Source organism: Salvelinus fontinalis, chromosome 16 (genome assembly GCF_029448725.1).
Source record: "Salvelinus fontinalis isolate EN_2023a chromosome 16, ASM2944872v1, whole genome shotgun sequence".
Taxonomy (NCBI): Eukaryota; Metazoa; Chordata; class Actinopteri; order Salmoniformes; family Salmonidae; genus Salvelinus; species Salvelinus fontinalis.
The window spans coordinates 30003364-30016051 of record NC_074680.1 but is presented as its reverse complement, the minus strand read 5'-3'; the positions used below and the strand labels follow the sequence as shown (position 1 = coordinate 30016051).

Here is a 12688-nt window from a genome sequence, read left to right as displayed (position 1 = left end):
ATCCTAATGGAAAAAGAGTTGGCAGGATCTGAGAGGAAGCTACAGATGATAATGATAGGGATGATGATGAAGATGATGACAGGGATGATGATGAAGATGATGACAACCTGGTCCTTCAGACCTCAGTCACAACAGTGAACCCCTCCTCTGTCACACCTACTGAAAGACTCCATGATGAAATCACTGAAACACACAAGTTGTACGATTTTCACTCAAAAGGAAAATTCTAACCAAAAACATAAACATTGTTACCCTAAGCAGAGAACATGCTGAACCCAAATCCACCTTTAACTGACTGCTGTGAAAGAATGACCACATAATGTAGCTGGTGGTTTTACTGGAAGATCTATAGTGGTCCATATTGAGTGTAAGGGGATCCTGGTGTCTTGGTTTGTCGATCTAAGAAGTCTGATAATCAATGTCCTTATACGAGAGTATGCCAAAGAGAAGAAACCTGGCTCAGTTTTTAAGAGCACTTAACCAAGGGTATAAGGGTTGAATTCTGTGGCCAAAAACGACAGCGAAAAATAGGAATAGTCATAACGTCTTACATTTTCACACTCCCAGGAGTGATCAAGTCAATGAGTTTATAAAGCTTTATTTTTAGTAGCTCTTGACAAGCTAATTTCTCTCGACTGTTCTCTTTGGCTTGGTGTCAATACACACACATGATGGTAAATTAACTATAATATTTTTTCTGTCAACCTGCTCAGTCTTAATTGGCGAACATCTGATTCCAAAATCATGGGCATTGATAAGGACTTGGTCCCCCATTTGCTACTATAACAGCCTCCACTCTTCTGGGAAAGCTTTCCACTAGATGATGGAACATTGCTGCGGGGACTTGCTTCCATTCAGCCACAAGAGCATTTGTGAGGTCGGGCACTGAAGGTTGGGTGATTAGGCCTGGCTCGCAGTCGGCGTTTCAACTGATCCCAAGGGTGTTCGATGGGGTGGAGGTCAGGATCTCTGCAAGCCAGTAAAGTTCTTCCACACCAATCTCGACAAACCATTTCTGTATGGATTTCGCTTTGTGCATTGTCATGCTGAAACAGGAAAGGGCCTTCTGCAAACTGTTGCCACAAAGTTGGAAGCATAGAATCGTCTAGAATGTCATTGTATGCTGTCGTGTTAAGAATTCCCTTCACTGGAACTGAAAGGGGCCTAGCACGAACCATGAAAAACAGTCCCAGACCATCATTACTCCGCCACCAGTCCTTACAGTTGGCACTATGCAATCGGGCAGGTAGCGTTCTCCTGGCATCCTCCAAACCCAGATTCGGCTGTCAGACTACCAGATGGTGAAGCGTTATTCATAACTCCAGAGAACGTGTTTAAACTGCTCCAGAAACCAATGGCGGTGAGCTTTACACCACTCCAGCCAATGCTTGGCATTGCGCATGGTGATCTTAGGCTTGTGTGCGGCTGCTCGGCCATGGAAACCCATTTCATGAAGCTCACAACGAACAGTTATTGTGCTGATGTTGCTTCCAGAGGCAGTTTGGAACTTGGTACTGAGTGTTTCAACCGAAGACAGATCATTTTTAGGTGCTACTCTCATCAGCACTCGGCGGTCCCATTCTGTGAGCTTGTGTGGCCTACCTCTTTGCGGCTGAGCCGTTGTTGCTCCTAGACGTTTCCACTTCACAATAACAACACTTGCAGCTGACCGGGCAGCTCAAGCAGGGCAAAAAATGTACAAACTGACTTGTAAAGGTGGCATCCTATGACAGTGCCACATTGAGAGTCACTGAGCTCTTCAGTAGAGCCATTCTACTGCCAATGTTTGTCTATGGCGATTGCATTGCTGTGTGCTCGATTTTATACACCTGTCAGCAACGGGTGTGGCTGAAATAGCAGAATCCACTAATTTGAAGGGGTGTCCACATACTTTTGTATATATAGTCTATCTCAATTTCTAAATACAACGTAAAAACAATTTATGTTAATGTACTAAAATGGGTTAAACTCTACCATTTCAGCCTGCTCATACCATTTCAGCCTGCTCATAATCAGAACCATGTACCCGGCCATTTGTATTCCAATCACACATCAGAGACATGAATATCTGCCAAAGTGAAGATGTTGGGGGATAGGGCTAGTAGCAGACTGATAGTATCAGTTTTGCAAATCAAATTTCTGGGAGTTCCTATTTAACTACTATACGGTATCATAAATTGAACTTTGAGGTAAAACTTTGGCTTCTTAGTCATTTCAAAGTATAAAGAGAGAATACATTGAATGAGTGATTCTGACATCCTGCAGGTATCCCAGTAATAATACATTCCCATTCCTGTAGAGAAGAACATTTTCAAGATGAAAATTACACTAGAAAGCCCCAGACAGTAATGTCCCAGACAATAGTTTATTTAGCTGACGCTACAGTCAAGGTGTGCAACGGTAAAACAATACATGAACCATGGTGGGAATGATCAGTGATACTTATCAATGCCATTGCTTTACCAAACATTTGAAAGCAATATTCCAGGAGAAAAGGATTGGACCTTAAAGTCCAGGTGTAAAGAAATGATTCCCAATCCTGTCTGTCCTGTCCCTATAGGGGGAGGTATCCAGCTATCACACCAACAGAGAGAAAGAGGCTAGATATTAGTATGCTCAGGACACAGTCAGTGAGTTTCAATAGAAGTTCTTTAGAGAGAGGAGAGACAAGAAGAAATATGAGGGATTGAGAGAAAGCGAGAGACCAGTGTGAGGTGAGAGAGAAGAGAGGAGAGAGCAGTGTGAGGTGAGAGAGAAGAGAGGAGAGAGCAGTGTGAGGTGAGAGAGGAGAGAGCAGTGTGAGGTGAGAGAGAAGAGAGGAGAGAGCAGTGTCAGGTGAGAGAGAAGAGAGGAGAGAGCAGTGTCAGGTGAGAGAAGAGAGGAGAGAGAAGTGTCAGGTGAGAGAGAAGAGAGGAGAGAGCAGTGTCAGGTGAGAGAGAAGAGAGGAGAGACCAGTGTCAGGTGAGAGAGAAGAGAGGAGAGAGCAGTGTCAGGTGAGAGAGAAGAGAGGAGAGAGCAGTGTGAGGTGAGAGGGAAGAGAGGAGAGAGCAGTGTCAGGTGAGAGAGAAGAGAGGAGAGAGCAGTGTGAGGTGAGAGAGAAGAGAGGAGAGAGCAGTGTCAGGTGAGAGAGAAGAGAGGAGAGAGCAGTGTCAGGTGAGAGAGAAGAGAGGAGAGAGCAGTGTCAGGTGAGAGAGAAGAGAGGAGAGAGCAGTGTCAGGTGAGAGAGAAGAGAGGAGAGAGCAGTGTGAGGTGAGAGAGAAGAGAGGAGAGAGCAGTGTCAGGTGAGAGAGAAGAGAGGAGAGAGCAGTGTCAGGTGAGAGAGAAGAGAGGAGAGAGCAGTGTCAGGTGAGAGAGAAGAGAGCAGTGTCAGGTGAGAGAGAAGAGAGGAGAGAGCAGTGTCAGGTGAGAGAGAAGAGAGCAGTGTCAGGTGAGAGAGAAGAGAGGAGAGAGCAGTGTCAGGTGAGAGAGAAGAGAGCAGTGTCAGGTGAGAGAGAAGAGAGCAGTGTCAGGTGAGAGAGAAGAGAGAAGAGAGCAGTGTCAGGTGAGAGAGAAGAGAGCAGTGTCAGGTGAGAGAGAAGAGAGGAGAGAGCAGTGTCAGGTGAGAGAGAAGAGAGGAGAGAGCAGTGTGAGGTGAGAGAGAAGAGAGGAGAGAGCAGTGTGAGGTGAGAGAGAAGAGAGCAGTGTCAGGTGAGAGAGAAGAGAGCAGTGTCAGGTGAGAGAGAAGAGAGAAGAGAGCAGTGTCAGGTGAGAGAGAAGAGAGCAGTGTCAGGTGAGAGAGAAGAGAGGAGAGAGCAGTGTCAGGTGAGAGAGAAGAGAGGAGAGAGCAGTGTGAGGTGAGAGAGAAGAGAGGAGAGAGCAGTGTGAGGTGAGAGAGGAGAGAGCAGTGTGAGGTGAGAGAGAAGAGAGGAGAGAGCAGTGTCAGGTGAGAGAGAAGAGAGGAGAGAGCAGTGTGAGGTGAGAGAGAAGAGAGGAGAGAGCAGTGTCAGGTGAGAAAGAAGAGAGGAGAGAGCAGTGTCAGGTGAGAGAGAAGAGAGGAGAGAGCAGTGTGAGGTGAGAGAGAAGAGAGGAGAGAGCAGTGTCAGGTGAGAGAGAAGAGAGGAGAGAGCAGTGTGAGGTGAGAGAGAAGAGAGGAGAGAGCAGTGTCAGGTGAGAGAGAAGAGAGGAGAGAGCAGTGTGAGGTGAGAGAGAAGAGAGGAGAGAGCAGTGTCAGGTGAGAGAGAAGAGAGGAGAGAGCAGTGTCAGGTGAGAGAGAAGAGAGGAGAGAGCAGTGTCAGGTGAGAGAGAAGAGAGGAGAGAGCAGTGTCAGGTGAGAGAGAAGAGAGGAGAGAGCAGTGTCAGGTGAGAGAGAAGAGAGGAGAGAGCAGTGTGAGGTGAGAGAGAAGAGAGGAGAGAGCAGTGTCAGGTGAGAGAAGAGAGGAGAGAGAAGTGTCAGGTGAGAGAGAAGAGAGGAGAGAGCAGTGTCAGGTGAGAGAGAAGAGAGGAGAGACCAGTGTCAGGTGAGAGAGAAGAGAGGAGAGACCAGTGTCAGGTGAGAGAGGGATGGAGGATGCAGCAATACATTCAGGTGACTGAGACGTGATTAGTTCTCTCCCTGTAAATAAAGGAAGGCTGGACATGCTCTCTCTTTCTCTCTCTCCTGCTGTGGACCACACTCAGACCACAGTCGATTGTCAAATAAAGACACTGCTCCCAGTCGCTCTATCCCTTTATGGACTTCAGAAGTAAATTTGAGAGACACTTTCAAGAAATGTGTTACTGCATATTTACAGCATAGATGACTTATATGCACAAAGATCCCTTAACTGAACGCTACCACTGCATCCTAATGTATTTCTGTATTATTACATTGTAGTAGGACAGGCTCCATGTGTAGGAGACAGGTATTCATCAGTGGACTAAGACCCAGAGCCATACACATACATACTGTATATATGACTCCGCTGTGAGTTTACGAGTGCCAGTAAGAATAAATCTGTTCACATTCACCAGAAAATCACAGGTTGCGTAGCTTGCAATATTCAAAACATCTTCATAACCATAAACATGGCCATAAAATGACCAGAAGACATCCACATTGGTACTTCACAAACCAGGCATGTATCTCTATTGGAATAGCTGTGCCACAGTGGGTTTTAAACAGAAGCCAGCCCAGCCCAGTGCTTCAGTGCAGTTGAGTTGAATTGGGGAGAGGTTAATTGGCAGGCAGGCACGCACAACATAATGAGATAAGCTGGTGAAGGTGCTCTCAACAAATTAATCTTCAATAATAGAAGTTGGAGCAGGCTTTGTGATACACCATGTAACTGTGTGGCTCGTGTCATGTGTAGTGGGACTGTGTGTCACTGGATGTCCCAGAAGCCATGCTGTCAGTCTGTTTCAGACTTCCCTACTTTATTTACCATAGTGCAGTCAGTCTGCACATCTAGTTCATGCTGCAGGATGAACATAAAAAGCCTTCTTTAGACATCATGGCAACATAAAGTCGATACACAACATGTATCTAAATTATGCATAGACATGAGGAAAATCAACTGTTACGCGAACACTAAAATAACTCTGGAAATAATATTTTTCTCTACAGGAAATTAGACAGTGATTGGAGATATATAGGGTGATCATAAAAAATATAAATCAATGTAAGTAGCAACAACTAACTGGAACAGACCAAGGCTTTGGAGAAAAAAAGGACTAATGCCTTCAAATCATGACATTGCTCAATAATTAATATCAGTTATCACTTACTTGCATGGGAACTCATATTATCAAGAAAGGGCCAGATAATAGTATAGCCTACAGCTTCTGGACTTTCTTTCTGTGGGAAAAACCTTAACCTCATGGATTTCCCAATACACCAAGTGTCAACGCAGTTTCAGAACCCATTAGTAACTCATGGTTAATAGTGCTACTTCTATGCATACCCTGAATGTCAACATTGGAAATTGTCAATACTTAAAACTTGGTTCTCTTTAAATACATTTGCATGCAGTCAACTGCATCATACACAGGCAATAAATAAATAGTTATAGTTTCTTTGACAAGCCAGAATCCAGCTGGACATGCATAGAAAAGTATTTACAATCAAGAAAGGTGACATGATGGACATTAGTTAAAAGTTTGTTTGCAAATGTTAAGGTACGTGGAACAGTGGTGTTATATCCTCTTCAGATGTGTCCATCGTCATCCACTGAGTCAGGAGAAACGGGTCTGGAGACAGTGAAGATGTCCTGGCGTTTGATTTCGGGGGTGGCGGCCAGAGGTAGAGACGTCCTCCTCTTTGTAGAGGTCAGCAGTTTGAGGATCTGAGCCACCTGTGTCTCCAGGGCCCTTAGCAGCCCCTCAGAGTCTGGAGGTCCCCCCCTGAGCTCTAACCCGGTCTCCTGCAGCACAGCCTGCAGGTCTTGCTCTGGGATGGGACCGAACGGGTGTGGCAGAGGTGTCTACTGGAGGTGGACCCATGCCTATACGCAGCTCACTCTTAGTGATAACACTGTCGAAGGAGTCTGTCTTACGGAGGTGGTTGTCCTCCTCCTGACCCCTGCCCTCCTGGGAGAGCATCTCCTTGGAGACGGCTTTAGCTATATCGTTCAGTCCCTCCTTCCTGACCTCTGGTGGTGTGGCAGTCAAGTTTTTGATGCGCCCCCAGCCCCTGGCAGCAGGAGGCTTCACCAGAGCAGGGCTGCTGCTCACGTTGAGGTGGTGAAATTGACAAATAATTACAGAGCAGCAGTAAAATAACAATAGCGAGGCTATATACAGGGGGTACCGGTACAGAGTCAATGTGCAAGGGAATCGGTTAGTTTAGGTAATATGTAGGTAGAGTTATTAATTAAGGATCAGACCCTTTTGGGTCGAGAACAGCTCCGTTCCCCAGGGAAGGAGGAGACCCCTTCGGGGTTGGAAACCTGCTGAGAACTGTGGAGAGCCGACACGGCGGCATCCGGCTACTGGGGTGGAAGAAAAATATATAGTAGGCGGTTGTGGAATCCTCAGTAGCTAGTGTAGGTTAGCTACTTGCTTGCTAAGAGTAGCCACTTTGCCCACTAGTCCTTCGCCCACTAGTAGTTGCTATATTGAAAGTCAGCCTGGTCCACGTTGTCTTGAAACAAAGCAAACACAGCTCCTGCAGCGCTGGAAACGTTCAATAGACCTCCATTTGAGAGCGACCTCCATTAGAGACCGCCGAGCCAGCTAGGCTAGCTATTGTAGTAAGCTAATATAATGCTATATTGTGTTTTCGCTGTAAAACACTTAAAAATCTGAAATATTGGATGGATTCACAAGATATTTGTCTTTCATTTGCTGTACACTGTGTATTTTTCATAAATGTTTTATGATGAGTATTTAGGTATTTGACATTGGTGTCTTTAATTACTCTGGCTGCTTCGGTGCTATTTGAGACGGTAGCTGTGATGGTAGCTGCAATGTAAAACTGATTTATACCTCAAATATGCACATTTTTTTAACAAAACATAGATTTATTGTATAACATGTTATAAGACTGTCATCTGATGAAGTTGTTTCTTGGTTAGTTTGGTTGGTTCTTGGTTAGTTAGGTTGGTTTTGTGCATGCTACCTGTGCTGTGAAAAATGTCTGTCCTTTTTTGTATTTGGTGGTGAGCTAACATAAATATACGTGGTGTTTTCGCTGTAAAACATTTAAAAAATCGGACATGTTGGCTGGATTCACAAGATGTTTATCTTTCATTTGCTGTATTGGACTTGTTATTGTGTGAAAGTTAAATATTTCTAAAAAATATCTTTTGAATTTCGCGCCCTGCACTTGAAGTGGCTGTTGTCATATTGTGCCCGGCTTCGGGCTTGCAGCCCAAAGAGGTTAATGAGACATTGCAGGGATCTAGCTTGCGGACTTAACATACAACTTGAGTCATCGGCATACATGGACACATTTGTTTTTAAGCCTTGTATTTATAATCCTCTAATGTTGTTATTGGATCCAATTTTAATAGCTAGCATTTCGATGGCCATAGCGAATAGATATGGTGACAGCGGACACCCTGGTTGAACTCCTCTTAACAATTCAAAACTCTGAGAAGTAGCTGTTATTTACTATTTTACACCTGGGGTTGCTAAACATTATTTTTACCCATTTTATAAGAGAATAGAAATTGAAAAAAAACAGGCATTTATAAATAAAATCTGGTCTTACTTTATCAAATGCCTTTTCAAAATCTGCTATAAATACCATTCCTGGCTTCTTATATGTTTCATGATGTTCTATTATTTCTAGTAGTTGTCAAATATTATCTCCAATGTATCGTCCATGTAAAAAAACCTGTCTGATCAGGATGAACAATACCTGGTAAAACCCTTTTAATTCTGAGTGCTATGCATTTTGCATCACAACATTGAAATATAAGGGGACTCCAGTTTTTTAGATAGACTGGGTCTTTATATTTGCCATCTGGGTCTTGTTTTAATAATATAGAAATCAGACCTTCCTGCTGAGTACCTGACAGACTACCATTTCTGTAGAAGTAGTTAAAACATTAAAACAATCTAACAATGGAGCTTTTAGTATATCAAAAAATACTTGATATACCTCTACCGGTATGCCATCAAGCCCTGGGGTTTTTCCAGACTGAAAGGATTTAATAGCCTCAAAAAGTTATTCCTCTGCAATTTGGCCTACGCACAGATCTTTCTGTACTTTTGTTAATTTTCCATTTTTTATATTATTTGGAAAGAATTCCTTACTGTAATCTTCATTCAGTGGGAGAGGATACGCCTACAGGGAGGAGGTGAAGGCCCTCGGAGTGTGGTGTCAGGAAAATAACCTCACACTCAACGTCAACAAAACAAAGGAGATGATTGTGGACTTCAGGAAACAGCAGAGGGAGCACCCCCCTATCCACATCGACGGGTCAGTAGTGGAGAAGGTGGAAAGTTTTAAGTTCCTCGGTGTACACATCACGGACAAACTGAATTGGTCCACCCACACAGACAGCGTTGTGAAGAAGGCGCAGCAGCGCCTCTTCAACCGCAGGAGGCTGAAGAAATTCGGCTTGTCACCAAAAGCACTCACAAACTTCTACAGATGCACAATCGAGAGCATCCTGTCGGGCTGTATCACCGCCTGGTACGGCAACTGCTCCGCCCACAACCGTAAGGCTCTCCAGAGGGTAGTGAGGTCTGCAGAACGCATCACCGGGGGCAAACTACCTGCCCTCCAGGACACCTACACCACCCGATGTCACAGGAAGGCCATAAAGATCATCAAGGACAACAACCACCCAAGCCACTGCCTGTTCACCCCGCTATCATCCAGAAGGCGAGGTCAGTACAGGTGTATCAAAGCAGGGACCGAGAGACTGAAAAACAGCTTCTATCTCAAGGCCATCAGACTGTTAAACAGCCACCACTAACATTTAGCGGCCGCTGCCAACATACCGACTCAACTCCAGCCACTTTAAAAATGGGAATTGATGGAAATTATGTAAAAATGTACCACTAGCCACTTTAAACAATGCCACCTAATATAATGTTTACATACCCTACATTACCCATCTCATATGTATATGTATATACTGTACTCTATATCATCTACTGCATCTTGCCATCTTTATGTAATACATGTACCACTAGCCACTTTAAACTATGCCACTTTATGTTTACATACCCTACAGTACTCATCTCATATGTATATACCGTACTCTATACCATCTACTGCATCTTGCCTATGCCGTTCTGTACCATCACTCATTCATATATCTTTATGTACATATTCCTTATCCCTTTACACTTGCGTGTATAAGGTAGTAGTTGTGGAATTGTTAGGTTAGATTACTTGTTGTTATTACTGCATTGTCGGAACTAGAAGAACAAGCATTTCGCTACACTCGCATTAACATCTGCTAACCATGTGTATGTGACTAATAAAATTTGATTTGATTTGATTTGATGAGACGGAAAAGAGAACATCTGCCTAAAATAATTAGCTTCCACTTTTAAAATAGAATTTGGAGAATCATAGATAACTCCGTCTTCAGTAACGAGTGTCTGCAAATTCCTTTTGTTAGCGTTCCTGTATTGGAGATTCAGAAAGAAAATGGTGCATTTTTCTCCATATTCCATCCAGTTTGCTTTATTTCTGTAATAGATTACATTAGATCGTTCTTGAATAAGTTCCTCAAGTTCTTTTAGTTTTTCCTCTGACTTATTTTGTATCTCTGTAGTATTGTTTTTATTGCTATCTACCTGTACTATTAGTTCATAGATTTCCCTTGTTAGTCTTGTTTCTGTAGCCAGAAACTGCTTTTTTATTATTGATGAATATTGAATTGAACCTGAAGGTACATTTACAGGTATCCCAAACAAGGGGATTGTTGAACCTATATTATAGTGGAAAAATTCAGTTTTAAATAATTTTGTCTTATTTAAAAATAAGTTGTCCTCCAGTAAACTTTGATTAAATTTCCAACATCCCCGTCCATGTGGAAAATCTATAAGAGTTATGTGAATGCCAATTAGATGATGATCCGATCACATTCTGTCTCCTATTAAAACGTGCTTAACCTTTGATGCAAGAGAGAAAGAGACAAGAAAGTAGTCAAGACGACTAGCTTGATTAAGTCTTCTCCATGTATATCTCACTAGGTCGGGGTTTTTTAGTCTCCAAATATCCACTATTTCTAATGTGTGCATAATATTTGTGATTTCCTTAAGGGCACGGTGATGATAGTTTGTAGAGTGATTAACACTGTGTTATAGTCTCCTACCATAATGATTAGATAATTTGTTGCCTGTAAGTTCAATAAATTGGTATACATTTTTTAGAAGAAGTGTGGATCATCCTGATTTGGACCATATATTAGATTAACGAGCCAAATCTCTTTTTCGTCCACTTTCATATTCAAAAGGATCCACCTTCCTTGCGAATCATTCCTGATTATTTTTGTTAATTAATATCATCACACCCTTTGAGTTCCTTTGTCCATGACAGAAAATGATTTCACCACACCATTCCCTTTTCCATGCAACTTCATCTAAGGATGTAGAGTGAGTTTCCTGTAAACAGTATATATTATATAGACTTTTGATTTACCACAACAATGATTTTGAGATATGAAGATGTTATTATGAATTAAATGACTGTTTCACAAAAATGTGCACATGAAAACCATAACTGGTACGCAGATTGGTAGAAATGGTAAGATAAATTGGCATTCAACAAGAGAAAGGTTGCCAACTCCTCGTGTAGCCTATTATCTGCAATTTCACGAGAGTAGAATCTGCAAAAGCCAGTAGGGACGGGAGAGAATAGTTGGTTCAGGCTAAGTTTTTTTCTGGCGCCTTCTTGAGGCATTTGACTTATTTCATCAAACCATAAGCTTTAAGCATCAGACAAGCTTAATGCATATAGTTGATTTTATTAAAACGCATAGGGTGTATCTATATATGCTAAATTATCTTCTTGTCAATATGGGGGCGCTGTTTCACCATTGGAAAAAATAGTGCCCAAATTAAACTGCCTCGTACTCAATTCTTGCTCGTACAATATGCATATTATTATTACTATTGGATAGAAAACACTCTCTAGTTTCTAAAACCGTTTGAATTATGTCTGTGAGTGAAACAGAACTGGACTTAGATCAATTTCCCTATGTGGATGTGAGAATGCAGAATTTTTCAACCTGTGTATAAATCTGCCTGTCTTCTATTGGTTGAGATGCACTGCATACGCCTTCCCCTGGGTGTCAGCGAATAGAGGGTCTTGAAATGGAGTCTCTAGGCAGATCTGAAAGTCTATAAATTGATTGGAATCGAAGTGTCCCCTCTTTTGACTCTTCGCGCTGACGCAGGGAGGATCTTGGCATGTCGTGTTAGAAGCTCCTGTTTTAGCTCCTAGATATATCTGGCTCTATTTTTATTCGATATAGGCTTTAAAGACATCATAATCTTGTTATTTTAAACCGAGTTATATCAGTTTATGTCAGTATATTGCGATTTTCGGGTATTTCATTTTCTGGCGTTGTAGGAAGTTGGGTATCTCTCTCTCGCATGCTATTGTTTACTGCTAATTGCAACGTGAAAGACGACTTTCTCCAACCCAGCAACGATTCTTTTGGACAAAGGACACCTATCCCAAGATTCTGATGAGAGGTCATCAAAAAGTAAGAACTATTTATGCTAATAATTCAGTGTTCTGTTGAAAAAAGTTAAATGCATAAGACGCCATTACTTGCAGTGTAGCCTTGCTTTATCGCACGCTGTATTGCGCAGTAACGTTAATTTTAAAAATGTAACCCAGCAATTGCATTAAGAACTAATTTGTCTTTCAATTGCTGTCCAACATGTATTTTTTTTGTCAAGTTTATGAATAGTTTTCGATAAGAATAGGTGCCTTTCCAAGATGGCGCCGGACAGATTGCTTGAGGTTTTGGACACTATTCTCATTGTATAAGCACGATTTGTGCCGCTAAATATGCACATTTTCGAACAAACTCTATATGCATTGTGTAATATGATGTTATAGGAGTGTCATCTGAAGAATTCTGAGAAGGTTAGTGAAAAAAATAATATATTTTGGTGGTTTATACGTTATTGCTATTTTTGCCTTGAATCAATGCTGTTGTGATGTTTGCTATTGTGGTAAGCTAATATAACGCTATATTGTGTTTTCGCTGTAAAACAATTAGAAAATCTGAAATATTGTCTGGATTCACAAGAT

General features: G+C 42.3%; 1 pseudogene; it reads right to left on the bottom strand.

The window, feature by feature from the left end:
* Positions 1 to 6161: 6161 nt before the first annotated feature.
* The window catches only part of LOC129813360 (potassium voltage-gated channel subfamily H member 5-like), a 74976-nt pseudogene continuing 68449 nt past the window's right edge, over positions 6162 to 12688 (bottom strand).